The 15,963-nt window shown below is 44.8% G+C and overlaps 1 long non-coding RNA gene across 1 annotated transcript in view; it reads left to right on the forward strand.

Annotated features, from left to right (window-relative positions):
• The first annotated feature begins 1,824 nt into the window (after window positions 1-1,824).
• The window catches only part of LOC109273151 (uncharacterized), a 44,796-nt gene continuing 30,657 nt past the window's right edge, over window positions 1,825-15,963 (forward strand). Inside the window, exon 1 of the long non-coding RNA XR_002082858.2 lies at window positions 1,825-1,984. This is a non-coding gene — a long non-coding RNA (uncharacterized LOC109273151). The remainder of the gene's footprint in view (window positions 1,985-15,963) is intronic.

Genomic DNA, 15,963 nt, shown 5'->3' on the forward strand with positions numbered 1-15,963 from the left:
CCGGACATCCTGTTAAGTTACACACAAAGACCCCAGTGTCCAAATTCATTTTGGTGGAGGATTTGGGAGAGAAAGTGAGGCGTAGAGCAGTCCTCTGGGGCAGAGCCGGTCCCTGGGACCGGGGAGGACACTGCTGTTTTCCACGACTGTCAGAGGAAGGTTTGCACACACCCATTCCTCCCTGGCCCTTGATTCCCTCCCCTGTGAGTAATGCCAGTGCCTGCCAGACTCAAGGCTCCTGGTGGGGGGGTGGGGGGGGGGGAACACCTCGTGGAACGCTGTCTGCAACCAAGATGAGAAAAAAAGTATCTTGAATGGATCCCTTCTTCACAACCATCCTCCCTTTCCAAAAGCAGCCCCTGCCCGTGTGGGGCCTCTGTGCCCTGCTGGGTGGGTGTCCACATCAGCTGAGTCACGAGTGTCGCCCCTATTATCTTATTTACCCGAGTTTGTCATTTTCCAGCAACGTGACTCACCCCTTGAAAGGGAAACAGAGAGCCTGGGGAGATGAGCCTCTGGTCAAACCCTCACAGCCCCTCCTCTGGAAGCTGAATCTTCCCCTTTGAACTCTCATCTGAGCACCCAAAAGCGGGGGGGGGGGTGTGTGTGTGGCCGGTCGAGGGGCGTTTGGCTTCTTAGAAGGGCCGCTGGGCAGATGGTGTCAGACTTGGGTGGGGGGGGCGGCTAGGTGGCCTTGTGTAATTCTGGAAGCTCTGTTCCCACTCTCCAAGCTGCCTGCTGGGTCTTCCCAGAGAGGGTGTCCTTTTCCATCACGCTGGAGTGGACCCTCCTGCAGCCCAGGAGAGAAAGGTGTCTACCCAGCATCCAAAGAAGCCCCCTCTTCTGGGGCAGCCAAGGTGGGAAGCAGGAGGAGGACCACTTCCTCGGGCCCTGGAGCATGCCCATGCTTGGCCACCCCAGGCTTGATAATAGCAGCCACCCCTATACACGGTCGTCCCCCTGTGCCAGCCACAGGTGCTACACTAGGTCCCCTGGGAACAGACCAGTTTGGAAGAGAGCCAGGGAATCCTTTTATGCCATCTCTTCCTGGGCCGGGACAGACACTGGGCTTCCCACTTCCTCTGTAGCACTCCCCCCACCCCCCGTAACCTCTTCCTTAGGTGCATTTTCATACTGATTTTTAATTTAACAAATGCTCATACAGCACTATTCTGCTGTTAAAGCACTGTTTAAGTACTTTAGAACTATTAGCTTATTCTAACCTTCAGACTGACCCTTGGAGGCAAGTAACATTATGCTTGCTTTCTGGGTAAGGAAACTCAGGCACAGAGAGGTAATTGCCTAAGGTCCACAGCCAGCATCATAGAGAGTCTACTAGCCTCGCTCCAGAGTCTGGGTCAGAATCCCTAAGCTCTGTCTTCTCATTTAAGTCCTACAACCACCCAGCAAGGTAGGGATTATTCCCACCTACTCAGGACACTGAGACTCAGAGAGGTTAATTTTGCTCAAGGTCACACAGATAGAAGTGACAAGATGGCAATGGAATTCACTTTTGTCTGACCCCAAGCTGACACAGACTGAACTAACAGCTCAGACTACGGAGGAAGAACATTCTACCTTTATGAGTGTACATAGCACGAGTCCTTTCCTTAAATCTCCTGTAGCCAATCAGGAACACCCCCTTCCCATTACCTGAATTCTTCTTTCTCTTCTTCCGTTTTCTTTCTTTATCTCTACCTGTCACCGTGTTTGGACCCTCTACTTGGAAGGCGAATAGCAGTACTGATCACCAAGGGCATGCTGTATTATCTTTGAGTGTAATGGGAGTGCTGCTAACATTTTCGTCTTTCTTTTCCAAGGACAGCGGTTTACTGTGGCTCTTTGGTGCCCAGGAAGAGCCCTGCATCGGGAGGAAGATGGTGGAGGTACTGACTGTGGCTCTACCTCTTCCAAGAGAACTTGGACAGGTCATGTGACTTCTCTGATCTTCAGCGTTACCATGTAGCATCGGACAAGATCTAGGGTTGGTTGTTCAAATTTTTACATTTAGCTTCTTTTTTTTTTTTAAGTTGCAGAATATGTTGGTTACAAGAAATCTTAAAAGTACCTCCAAATACAAAAGAGGTACCGTATTTGTTAATGTATCATGGTGGCCATGGAGGGCTCTGCCGAGCTTAAGTTTGGAAATCACTGCATTAGATAATAACAAACTGCATGATTATGTGAAGCCAAGAGGATCAATATATTAGTTTCCTAGGTAAAAAAATTACCACACATTTGATGGCTCAAAACAACTGAAATGCATTGTGTCACGGTTCTGGAGACCAGAAGTTCAAAACCAAAGTGTCGGCAAGGTCACACCCACTCCAAAGACCATACGGGAGAATCCCTCCTTGCCCCTTCCTGAACTTCTGGTGGCTCTGACAACCTTGGCATTCCTTGGCTTGTAGCTACATCACACCGATCTCTGCTTCTGTCTTCGCATGGCCTCCTCCCCTGTGTTCTGTATCTTCTCTTTCGTCTCTTCCAAGGACACATGTCATCGGATTTAGGCCCCACCTGGATAATATAGGATGTTCTCCACCCAAGATCCTTAACTTACATGTGCAAAGACTCTTTTCCCAATAAGATCATAGTCACGGGTTCTAGGGATGTGGATGTGGATGTATGTATCGTTTAGGGCCACCATTCAATCCACTGCAATCGGTAATACCTTATAAGCATCTAGTATATACCAGGCATTGTGCGAAGCCTGCCAAACAACAGAGATAATTAAGATAAAAATGCTACTCCCTGGAAACCTCGAGGCTCATTTGAGAATCTCTGTTTAATTTCAGGCCTCCTCCCTCCCTTTATTCCTTTTAAAGATAGGTTTATGGAGATATAATTTACATGCAGTAACCTTCACCCTGGTTAGGTATCCAGCTGATGAAACAGGCTTAGAGAGGTAAAATAATTTGCTCCAGAATACACAGGGAGGAAGTGGCAGAATCTGGGATCTGAGCCTATGTTCCCTATCGCCAGGGCTTGCATATCAAACCAGCGGCCTCCATGGTCTCTACTCTTTCTTTGGGTGCTTCCACCTCCTCCCCTGTCAGATGAAAAGGCTGGCAAGACGCTTTTTAGAGGATCTGAGAGCTCTGACATTGGAAACTGTCATGGGGAAATGCAGAGAAGCACTCTTTATTCAAAGGAACCCTTCAGGACGAGGAGAATCTTCCTGAGATGGAAATTTGTATGCCTTCCAGAAGCATTTGGCTGATTTGTGTCTATGTGCCGGTTAAATGGATTTACAGCTCATGATATCTCATTTCAATTTAACTAATCCTCACAAAATGGACAAGTGATTTAAGTGGTTCCGTGAAGGAACTGCAAGCTGAAGATAATATTAATGAGGCAAACCCGAGGGACCTGCGGGAGGATGGCCGGCTGGATGCTTCTGTAACTCCTGGTGCTTTTGCCGCTTTTCAGTGAATGATTGGATAAAAATAATGGCAGTCTAATTACATCAATCACAGCATTGGTTGAAAGACTTAAAAAATTATTGAGAAGACTATTTGAAATATGGCCTCTCATCCGCTGTGGTTAATGATGAGTCTCTGCATCTTGACATAACTGATGAGGGTACGAAGCCATTGCAATTAGCAAGACATTAAGAATTTTTTTCCCCAGCTGGTTAAAGGCATGATACTCAATCCAGGCCTTTACAGATTTTGGTTAAAAGTCATAATTTTGAATTTATTACTTAAGAGCAAAAGTGGGAGGCCATAATCCATTGGTCAAACGCTTGCTCCTCTTGCTATGGTAAAAAGGGCTGAAGAACTACCTGAAAACTACCTAGGGACACGTTAAAATGGATTCCGTAGTCATTAAATATTGTTGCAAGATTCATAGACCTTGTTGCTGAAGAGTTGAAGGGACATCAAACAAATAATTCAGTGTGAGAGATTTGGTATGCAATTGGTGGAAAGTACAATATTTCTAGCACGTTTCAGCTTATGCTGTTTCTAGATTGCTCATGTCAGTCATGACACACATTGGTGGGCCCTTTCTTATGAGTTCTTTAAGAAAAGATGTGCCAGAAAAAATTATGTTCTCAACAGTAACTAAATTTCTTTTTTTTTAATTTTAAATGTTTTTATTTATTTTTGAGACAGAGAGAGACAGAGCATGAGCAGGGGAGGGGCAGAGAGAGGGGGAGACACAGAATCTGAAGCAGCCTCCAGGCTCTGAGCTGTCAGCACAGAGCCCGACACGGGGCTTGAACTCACAGAGTGTGAGATCATGACCTGAGCTGAAGTCGGGCGCTCAACCGACTGAGCCACCCAGGCACCCCAGTAAATGAATTTCTTAACAAAAGCAATACTTTGGGTATTTATGTCGATTAGAGTGGAAAAAAAATTTCATGAGCTAGCACCCTATGTGAAATTTATTTACTGCTTTGTCCACAGCAAGCTATGTAAGCCAGGAAGTTTAAGCCGCAAAAGTACAGAGCACAACAGGCTCTCATTGATGTGGATCATTACATAGAGGCAAGAAGTTTAAAATATGGCAGAATCTTTATAACACTTTGTAATTAGATAGGAACTTGGCCCGGAAATATTTTATTCAAGAAGGGATTCCCTTATTCTCTTCTGGCCAAGTGTTTGAAATGGTGAGTGAACAAATTCAAGGGTTCAAATTATTTGATCTTTTCCAGGCTGACAAGTGGCTGTCAGGAGTGAGCTATAGCAGGTACATTTGAAAAAAAAAACAAAACCACAAACAGAGCACTTAAGTTGTCCCCACAGGGTAAATGTCACCACTTAATAACGAGACAGTAACTGCCTTCCGAAGAAACGAGTAAGCTGTGGTGAGATGCCATCGTACATATGTGCACCAAAATGGCCAAAATGAAAAAAGATGGACAATTACCAAGAGGAGGTGAGAATGTGGAGCGCTCAGACCTCCAACCTTGGCCGAAATGCAAATTCTTGGAACCAGTCAGGCAACTGTTCGGCACTGTCTAAAAAGCAGAACAAAAGCAAACCCAGTGACCCAGCAATTCCACTGCAGGGACATACCTGATGGAAATTCAAACACGCTCTTGGAAAAGGCAGGCTTTGCAATGCACATAGCAACACTGTTTCTAATATACCAACGCTGAAATTTATCCAACGTCCCATCAAAAGCAAAATGGATCAATTTATTGTGCATTGGCAGGAGACAATCCCCTAGGTGATGAGAATAAGTGATCCATGACAACTTCAGTGATACGGATGTATCTCACAAATAAAGTTTTGAGCAAAATGAGCCCGACACACAAAAAGGTGCCTCCTGTATGATTTTACTCACATGAAGTTTAAAGAAACACAACAAACAGGCGAAATGAATCTGAAAGCTAGGATAGTGGTTACCTTGGCCATGGAAATAACTGGAAAGGGCACAAAAGAGCTTTTGATAATGTGACTGCAGATAATGTTCTGTTTCTTGTTCTGTGTCTTTAGCTGGGTGTGCTCAGTTAAATACAAATACACTCATCTGTACACTTGTGTACATTTTCCTGTATGCATGTTGTTCTTGAATACAAAGGAAAAAATGATACTTTTCCCATGAAGACAGTGTTTGAGCACTGAGGATGTGAAACATTTCCAGTGGTAGTATTGTTAAAAATGATGTGTTATAACTGAGACCTGTGTTCCTGGAAGGACTGAAACAGAATATTCTAGCCTGTTTTAAGTTTCCAAAGGTAACGTTATTGAATGTTCAACTAGTTTTTTTTTTCTCTTTTTAATTCCAATAAATCGTGGGGAGAATGGATTGTTATCAGGGAGTTTAGAGATGTACTAGCCAAATTTCACCAAAAACCTTTGCATAACTGGTAGATGGAATTGAAAAATGAGTATTATGACTAAGGTAACAATGCTGTGCTTCTTTCGTTTGAATTTACATGTCTCTTCCAGTAATGACAGGCACTAAAAGCAAGTGTCAGAACAAACTGAATTTAGGACCAAACCATTAATCACTATGTCATACAGATTAATCCAAGATTGAAAAACTTAGAAAAGCATATTCAAAATCATATTGGTCTCACTAAAAGAATTTTTATTATATCAATAATTTTTCACGAAAGCAAAAGAGTTCTTAAGAGTCGCTAAATAAAATAAAAATTAATAAAATTCTTTAATTCATCTTGATTTCAACCTTTCAAATTGACATTTTATGTATATTTTATAATATTGATAATATATTAGAATAATAATATGTATAGATAAATTAAAAATATACATGCATGCAGTGAAAGTCTGTGCTTGAAGTTTCATTGTTGATAGGGTGCTCAATCAGAAAAAAGCTCAGAGGGGCGCCTGGGTGGCTCAGTTGCTTGAGTGTCCGACTTCGTCTCAGGTCATGATCTCACAGTTCGTGGGTTCGAGCCCCGCATCAGGCTCTGTGCTGACTGCTTGCTCAGAGCCTGGAGCCTGCTTCAGATTCTGTGTCTTCCTCTCTCTCTGCCCCTCCCCCGTTCACGCTTTGTCTCACTCTGTTTCTCAAAAATAAATAAATGTAAAAAAATTAAAAAAAAAAAAGAAAAAAGCTCAGAGACAGTTGGTCTCCACCAGCAGTTAACCTTTAGAAACAGGTTATTTTAATTGATATCGGTGAGGAACCAAAGAGATGAAATACTGAATTCTCAACGTGCCACTTACTGCCAAAATGTGCCAAAATCTGTGATTCTGAGCAATCAGTCAATGTACCTGGATCTGGGTGTTCTCGTTAGTAGAACAGAAAGTTAGCCCCTGTTGGAAAAAGTTTGTCCAGGTAGTTAAATGGGTCAATATACGTAAATTTCTTAATACCTTGAGTGGCTTATGGAGGTTTAATCAATAGTCACTTCTACTGTCACATAGTCATTTACTAGTGTTTTCCATACTTGCCTCATGATAAGGATCTTCTGCATGCTTAGGAAAATGCTTGGGTCGGGGCGCCTGGGTGGTGCAGTCGGTTAAGCGTCCGACTTCAGCTCAGGTCATGATCTCGCGGTCCGTGAGTTCGAGCCCCGCGTCAGGCTCTGGGCTGATGGCTCGGAGCCTGGAGCCTGTTTCCGATTCTGTGTCTCCCTCTCTCTCTGCCCCTCCCCCATTCATGCTCTGTCTCTCTCTGTCCCAAAAATAAATAAAAAACGTTGAAAAAAAAAATTTAGAAAAAAAAAAAAAAGAAAATGCTTGGGTCTACCGCAGATTTTCTGAATTAAAATCTTCATGGGTAGAACCTTGGAGGTTTTATCTTTAAAAGGCAATTTTTATGGCCAAGCAAGTTTGAGAAAGACTGATTTACAAGGTGCTGAAGCTCTCTTCCCTTTAATGATTAGCTCCATGTATGAGTCTTACTTCATAAGAGCCAGAAACTCTCATAGGACCATCTCTGTCCCGCACAGCATCCAGCAGAGAGCTCTATAACGCACTGGGTGGAGAAGACCAAGGTGAGAGCTCCATGTCTGGGCCGATAAACAAAAAATGGGTCCTAGTTGGACCCATTGGACCCACTGGGGAGACTGGGAGAGGCAACAGGCTGACATGTCTGCAGGAGAGGGGCAGCGTGAAGAAGTAGGAGGAACTCCCCCCTTGGGCTTGGGCTCAGAAGTAGGACTAGTTCCTTGGGGGGCTAAGTGGGGGGTGCTGGAGGGAAAGCATGGGGCCCAGGCACACCGGGAAGGCTCTGAGTCCTAAGTCCTATGTCCGAGGTGGGAGCTGACCACAACTGACCGATAAAATTAGACGGGTCCAGGATGGGATAGACGTGGTGCTTTACATTTGACCTTGTTGATGAGGATGCACACATTCCATTCCCATTGACTTAGGAGAGACTGGTCCTTGAGATGGAGGCTTGTCCTGTGCATGAGGATCGAGCAGGCTAGAAGCATAGGAGGTGCCTGCTTATTCAGGCTGGCCTATACTCGGTGCTTAATAAATGCATGCACATTCAGCATGCAGTTGGGTAATCCCACTGAATCGTCTCTTGTCATTTTGTCTTCTGTGCATCCGATTTTCTTCCCCGTTCTTCTCCCTGCCTCCGCAAGGAAGATTGTCCCGGGTGGGCAGCACTCTCTTCCTGTGTTTGCTCTTCCCTAGCACGGGCGCTCTGCTGTGTCCTGACAGCCCTGAGTTGCCCTCAATTTGAAGGTGTGGATAATTAAGCTAATGAACACTTTTCCACTGGCTGCTGAAAGCCTCATTAATCTACACACATGTTGCCACAGGCAAATTATGGCGTCAAGGGTGGGACGATCAACAAAAATAACTTCAGAAATTCATTAATCAGACTTAGTCAAGCTCGCTGTTTGGAACGGGGAGTTCTTATCCAGCCGTGGCCAGAGGATCAGATTTTTTTTTTTTTTCCCAGCTACATGAAAGGGACTTCTTAAGCAATATTTCGGAACATCTAGGTTATTGTACTGGTATTTATGACTCTAGTGGTTGATGCTAATGAAATCTGTCCGAAGACTTCCGTGTGGAGGATTCGAGAAATGCTGAGTGGATGGTCAGGTTTCCAAGCACACAAGAGGGAAAATATGATCACGAGACCACACGTAAAAACATACCTAGCTATGATGGAAGTGGTTCACGCCACCAAATAGTCATTTTCTCCCCAACATTTCACAGGTGTCCTTGGAGTCATTTGGAGCTAGTGACTCCTTTCTGTTAATGGATGGTGAGCAGGGGCAAGATCTGGCATGCCTCCATGGCTGCCTCAGAGCCCACCGTTCTAGATGGCAAAATAATAAGATGGGGAACTGCTTGACCCATATGGGATTCACATGCATGAAGAATAAAGCATATGATAAGCCATGGAGATCTCTTACTTATCTGTTAATCAGCAGAGTCTGTTGCCTCCTGGTCTATTCACCAACAACTTAAGGCTAAGGTTGTTTTTTTTCGAATATGGTGATTAGATTAGTTGTCTCATATCCTCATGAGCAGAGAGTCTGGATTGCAGCATGGCCTTCAACAGGCTCTTCTATGGATAAGTTGGGGTCTTTTTCAGACAAGTTGGGGTCATGGGTGCCGGATGATAAAATAGTTACATGGATTCTAAGCTTCCTGAATAACCATTTACCCTAAAAGTGCTCATTAGCAAATTAACGTGAGCCTCAGGAGAGAATCTCTACTCAATGTTGTTCAACAGTTTAATCGGTGACTTGGGTGTGCCACTGAGAAGGGAAACACACTGAGGGTCTTGACTGACAGAGTCAGAACTCAAACTCTGGCAGTCGAGAACGATGGGCTTCATATGACATGATGGGAGAAAAGCATCACATATGAATATGAGACATGAGATTTGAACGATAGAATCACAGGAGAGGAGGCGTGAATTTGAAGAGCATTTTGAAAATAGCTGTGAGTAGGCTAGTAACCAGGGCTCGAGACCAACTAAGGGTCCTCTAAGCTCTAATAATCTCTTATTCCCCAATACTCTCTCTACCTACAGACCTATTTAGGAGACTGGAAAGTGGGTGAAATGGGGAGAGAAAAGAGAAAGAACACATGGTCTGGGATTCAGTTGACAAGTCTCCCAATCCTTTAATAAATTTGAAGCCAGGTCCTTCAAAGTTGGCATTGAAAGGAGAATCTTCGTGAAGAATCTTCGTGACTGACCTTAGAGGACACGGATTTGATTTATTAAGATGGCCAGGAGCTCCTCTCACTGCTTGAGGTAATGCGAGACCAGAAGCCCAAAGTTACTCTTGGGGACTTAGGAAATCTCATTTGTACATCAAAGTTACACCAACTCAGAAGCTCTGTAAACACAAAGAGGATCTGAATTCGCTGGAGGTCCTGATCCTGGTTGAAGTTTCTGGTGGCTTTCCTCAGTCACCGTCGTTTAGTGACACTCTATCTTGGACAAATACAATAGTAATAAACAACTAGGATCTTGGGCTTTTTTTCCTTAGAATTCTAAAGGTCACGTTTCCCTCTTCCATGCGCTTACAGTGTTTGATGTTGTGGTGGTCATGCCCCATTGAGAAGAAAGCATTCTCTTAGAAAAGGTGTGAAGAATCGGGAACCAAAGCACAGTGTCCCTGTCTCCCTGGGCTCCACAACTGGGGCCAGCGACTAAGTGTGCACACAGGTTTGAAAAATGAGCTCAGAGGTGGACAGAGAAATTCTAGATCGCGAATACAATAACCCACAACAAAACCAGACCACCTCCAAAATATCATCAACCTACAAAACATCAGGAAAATAAACCTCTAAGTGAGAGACACAGTGAAAAGTAATTGTCCTAATTCTTCAGTGAAATTTGGCACGGCTGGTTGAGTCCCAGTATAAAGGCAACCCATTGGTCAGGAGAATTTTGGAAGGCCATTGGTTCCCTTTTGTGTTCAAATGATGGGCATTGATGGAAGGAAGATGTTTCCACTTGTAATGGAGATGCTTGGGAAAATTCTCAAATGGGTGGAGCCCATGGCAATGTTTTGGAATGGTTAGGATGTATTTTTCCTTCTTGTGGACCCCAGATGAGATGAGAGGTCATGGCCATCGCTCTGCAGCCAGGAACGTCAAGTCTATAGCACCATTTCCTGAAGATTGGCTGTGTCCCTGCCCACACCAGGGGCTAATGAATACCAGACAGGGAGCCCTGGCTTAAGGCCCTTCTGTTCAGGAATGCTGCTTGCTTCCTGCCTCTAGATTGAGGCAAAAGCATCCCTTTTGTTTTCCAAATTAGATGAAAGAAGATTGTGATTGGATTTTTCATGGGCCCACAATTTATGCTTCAGGAACTTGACTGAACGATTATGCCCTCTATCTCCCCCCTCCCCCTCCCCCCACCCTATGCCTTTGCTGGAGCATGTGCAGTAATCCCTTTATATCCTCCTCGGCAAACTGCAGGCAAGCCCTATCCCCCCACCCCATCCTTGGGGGGGGGCCCAGGGCCAGGCATTGCTGGGGTTCAGGACTTCACAGGCATCGAGTACCATGCCTTTAGCAAGAGGGCTAGAAGCAGGGTGGGAAATATTAAGCACTACATTTGAGAGGGAGCAAGGGGCATGTGACATGTGTGACAGGTACCCTTTGCATGGGGTTCTAGTATTTTCCTTTCCAAGTTTGGGGACCTTACAAAAGCTACTTAAATGGGTAAACAGAGCAGCCTGAATGGTATGTCTGCAAGCAGAGGAAGGGATTGTGGCCATGGCCTTCACCTTGGGTCTTCAGTGGGGTCAGTGTGATGTACTTGTCATGCTTATGTTCTTACTTCAGTTCTGCCCCTTCCCTTTGGACATTATTGCTTTTAACCTCACTTTCCTTACCTGTAAAATGGGAGTGCTATCAAGGAGGGGGTGCTGTTGAGAACATCGTCTGTTGTTATATATATGAAGCACCTTGCGTGGCCCCTGCATATGGCTGACACTCTCTTTCTCTCACTCCTGGCTCCGAAGATTTGTTCTATCCTGCTCAGTGCAAATGTATGGAGTTTGAACTTGAAGAAAGTTAAGGAAAGTTAGGGACGTATACAGCCTCCTCCTTTTACAAATGAGGAGACTGAGGTCAGAGAAGTTGAGCCATGTTCCCAATGTCATGGCACTGAGGTCTTGACTTTTTATCTAGCGATTGTTCTATGGTTTGATCTTCTTCTGAGATTGTAGAAGCCACTAATGCATCAGTGTTTGTGAGCAAGACAATTGTACAAAGTAGAAAAGACCAATCAGAAGTATTTGTCCACGTTCAAGCATAGCTATGTGCATGCCCGGTGGTGGGGCTGATGATGGGTTGTCAGTAAATTAATTGCTGAAGATGCCTCAGAAGCATGACTTCCTGGGGACAAAAGCAGACAGGGAAACTTCTGGGTACTCCTTAGGGCTGGGCAATAGTGCAGAAGACACAAAGAATGTTAACGAGGCAGTGAAGAGTTACCCGGGGGTATTCCCCCAGGGAGATGGAGCCCCTGGTTCTGCACAAATGTGTATTAGCAGTTGAACACGGGTGACGTCCTTCAAAGTAACCAATATGCTCCACCACCCTCGTATTAATCCAGTTGGGCCTGGGATGGATGGGATATTTCAGCTAAGACATCCTGACTCACTGAGAGTCACCCTGGTGAACATAGGTGCTTATACAATTCCAAGGATTCCACTCCTGATTTAATATTTTTTGGATGATTCACAAAGTCTTCCAGGATATAAATGTGTCTCTAAGGTCACAACAGTGAGCACTTGTCCTAGTGGGTGGCCCATAGAGGGAGCAGGTGTACATAGATAGGCAGACCTTACCAAGGGTAGGCTCTGAAGTTCACTGGATCGAGGTCTAGGATGCTCGTTATTACATCTCCATTGGAATGACAACTCCCATTTGAGCATGCTCTTTACAAACCATGCCACTGTGAGATTGTCAAACCATGCACTGTTAGCCCCACTTTATTATTTAAAAAAATTTTTTTAATGTTTATTTTTGAGAGAGACAGAGTGTGAGTGGGGGAGGGGCAGAGAGAGAGAGAGGGAGACACAGAATCTGAAACAGGCTCCAGGCTCTGAGCTGTCAGCACAGAGCCTGACGCAGAGCTCGAACTCTGGAATGGCGAGATCGTGACCTAGGCTGAAGTCGGACGCTTAACCGGCTGAGCCACACAGGTGTCCCATGTTAGTCCCACTTTAAAGGAGGAATCTGAGGTGAAGTGCTTTGCTCAAGTTCATGGAGTGGGAAAACATCTCATCTGGGACAACCAGCAGGATCTCTTGACTCCTGATCCAGGGCTCATCCTCATGCCTTGTGATGCCTTTGACAAATGCAGAGGGCTATTTGGATCCCATGAAGTATCCAGGCAACAGATACGATCTACTTCTTTAAGTCTGTGGATCTGTTTTAGAACCCCGCAGCCATCCCTTAAGTAGAGTCTCTAATGAAAGCCCCAACAGTATTCACAATAAAAGTGAAAAAGCTTAACATTTAAAAATTACAGTAATACAGGGGCGCCTGGGTGGCTCAGTCGGTTGAGCGACCTACTTCGACTCAGGTCATGATCTCACGTTTTGTGAGTTCGAGCCCCACGTTGGGCTCTGTGCTGACAGCTCAGAGCCAGGAGCCTGCTTCGGATTCTGTGTCTCCCTCTGTCTCTGCCCCTCCCCCACTCATGCTCTGTCTCTCTCTGTCTCAGAAATAAACATTAAAAAAAATTTTAATTACAATAATACAGATTTATTGATGAAATTTGGTTACATATATGCAAAAACATACTTATAAAATTCAAATCACATGTAATTCTTTTTTTTTAATGTTTATTTATTTGTGGGAGAACATCAGAGCATGAGCAGGGGAGGGGCAGAGAGAGGGGGACAGAGGATCTGAGGCAGGCTCTGTGCTAACAGCACTGAGCCCGACGCAGGGCTCAAACTCACAAACCATGAGATCATGGCCTGAGCTGAAGTTGGATGCTTAACCAACCGAGCCACTGAGGCACCCCAAGTCACATGCAATTCTATTATCCAAATGATCCACGTACTTTCGCAGTATTTCTAATTTTTCCTTAAGTGTAGAATTCTGTTTGTTTTTATATCTTTGTGATTGTGTTTATTGTTTTGTATTCGAAGCTTCATTTATTTCCGATGACCTTTTCTTCATATGATTAAATATCTTTAGATACATTTTTAATGACTGCATCGTGTAGGTATGCCATAGCCTCTCTAACTCAATTCCCGATTTTGAATGTTTAGATTATTTATACTTTTTGTTAATATAAATTACACTGTTGCAAATGATGTCACTTACAGATCTCTCCATATAATTTTATAGAACTCTTTATATAACTGTCTTATTACCGGCTTTAGACAAATTCCTGAAAGAAGCATTTTGAAGCTTCTTTATACATCTTCCTGGAGAAAGTTTTGAACCTTGTCCGTAGCTCCTGAGCTCTCCTGCCCTTCATCCTGATGCCTGCCATGCTCTTGACTTCCTTAAAGGTCATGACCTTTGTCAGTCTGGGTCATAACTCTCTCAGCCAAATCCGCCCTATTCTCTGGACCCTTCTCTTCACTTTCTGGCGGGGAACTGGACAAGAAGGGGAAACTGGACTCCTTCTGGAACACCCCCCCCCCCTATTAATTTAGTGACACTTTATGAAACACCCACTGTAAGGCTGACTCTTGTAATACTCTCCAGAAATTTTGTTCCCATCCCAGCAGGGGAACAACACAGGGAACCTCCTGCCCTGCGTGCATCTCTGTCCAGGGCAAACACTCCATCTGTAGGGAGGCATCACTTTCCTTCTTGCTACAGCACCTTGTTTGCTCAATAGGCGCTTAATAGCTCAGCCTCTTAATAGCCCTTTCTATCAATTTCCCCATCTGCAGAATGGGGACTGTGATTCTGGGCTGACAGGGTGGTGCTGTGAGCATTAATGAATGTTTTGAGGCACGTTGAGATCTGCAGATAAAGAAGCTCGGAGTGCTAATGAGGTTACTATTGAGCAACCTGCTTTGTTTCCCACAGAGGAGGGATCAGTTCCTAATCCCCGGGCAGACAGTGTCTCCAGGCTGCTTCCCCAAGAATCCAAACAGTGGATTCCCAAGGAAATTCTTTCTTCCTAGCTGTATGCGGCTCTCAGCTCAATGGGAAAACTCAAAATTCCATCGGAAGCAACTCCAAAATAATTCCCGAGTCAGTCTGTCTGTCCAGAGACAGCACCACGTGGGCACGGCCCCTGAGCCATCTCTGGAGGGATGTTTGCCTAAGCAGAGAATGTTCACCTGCTGAAGATACTCAGACGACTTTAGACGCATTACGGATGAACTTTCAGTGACTTTTCACCGTTGTGCTTGGATTTTGGTGGTTATTTTCTGTTTGTAGCAAGCGATACGTGTTTAAAAACATTAGTCAAAGTAAGAATACCTGCCTGTTCTAAGTGCTTATGATGTACCACGCATCGTGGCAAGTGCTTTACAGGAAGTAAACCAGTTAATCATCACAATAGCCTTGTGATGTAGCTCCTCTTGTTACCCCCTTTGGACACACGGCGTTTGGGGACACAGATACTTTAAATAGCCTGTCTAAACTTACACAGCCGGGAAGCAACAGAGATGGGATTTCAATCAGGCAGTTTTGGCCCTGGGGCCCATCACACTCCTGTTAAATGCCTGTCATGTTTCCTTCCAGTATATTTGCGTTTAAGGTACTCATATGAAATATGTTTTAAAAATAGATTTATTTAATGTTAGGAAAACATATGGTTAGGAATAAAAATGGTGAATAAAAAAAATTAGTTTGGGGCGCCTGGGTGGCTCGGTCTGTTAAGTGTTGGACTCTTGATTTTGGCTCAGGTCGTCATCTCCTGGTTTGGGTTCGAGCCCTTCATCAGGGTCTGTGCCGACAGTGCAGAGCCTGCTTGGGATTCTCCCTCTCTCTGCCCTTCCCCCACTCTCTCTGTCTCTCAAGAATAAATAAATCAAGCAATTAGTTAAATACTGAGACGGTAGGAGGATTTGACGGACCCCGATGATGGAATCAAATGACCCAGGGGCAGTGTCCCTCAGAGGGTGGTCTGGTGACCACCTGTGTTGGCATGCCCCATAAGCGGGTTAAAAATCCAGATTTACTGAATCGGAATCTCTATGGGTGGAGCCCCAGCATCTCCATTTATAGCAAATTTGTCAGAGCATCCCTATATATCACAAAGCATTCCTCTCTATCACCCACACCCCAAACCCCTACCCATCAGCAACTACAGGAATCTTGATCGTCTGGCTGTTCCACTGGGCTGTCACTTCTTTGGCCTCATGTCAGGGAAAGCCATAGGCGAAGGGGCAGAGAGCTACAGCATAGGAAGCATCTACTGTGTTTGGGCCTGTGCTGGGTTTGTACCTAATCCTCACAGTTTCCAGATAAATAAACCGAAACTGACAGAGGTTAAGTGACTTGGTAACTGGCGGGGCCAGGAGTCAGCCCTGGGAGCGTGGGGTTTTTCCACTGTGCCTCTTCCATCACCCCAGCCCATTGAGGCCAGACCTTTACGGTCAGTGGATCCCATAGACCAACT

Source organism: Panthera pardus, unplaced genomic scaffold (assembly GCF_024362965.1).
Source record: "Panthera pardus isolate Hobbes unplaced genomic scaffold, ASM2436296v1 HiC_scaffold_7, whole genome shotgun sequence".
NCBI lineage: Eukaryota > Metazoa > Chordata > Mammalia > Carnivora > Felidae > Panthera > Panthera pardus.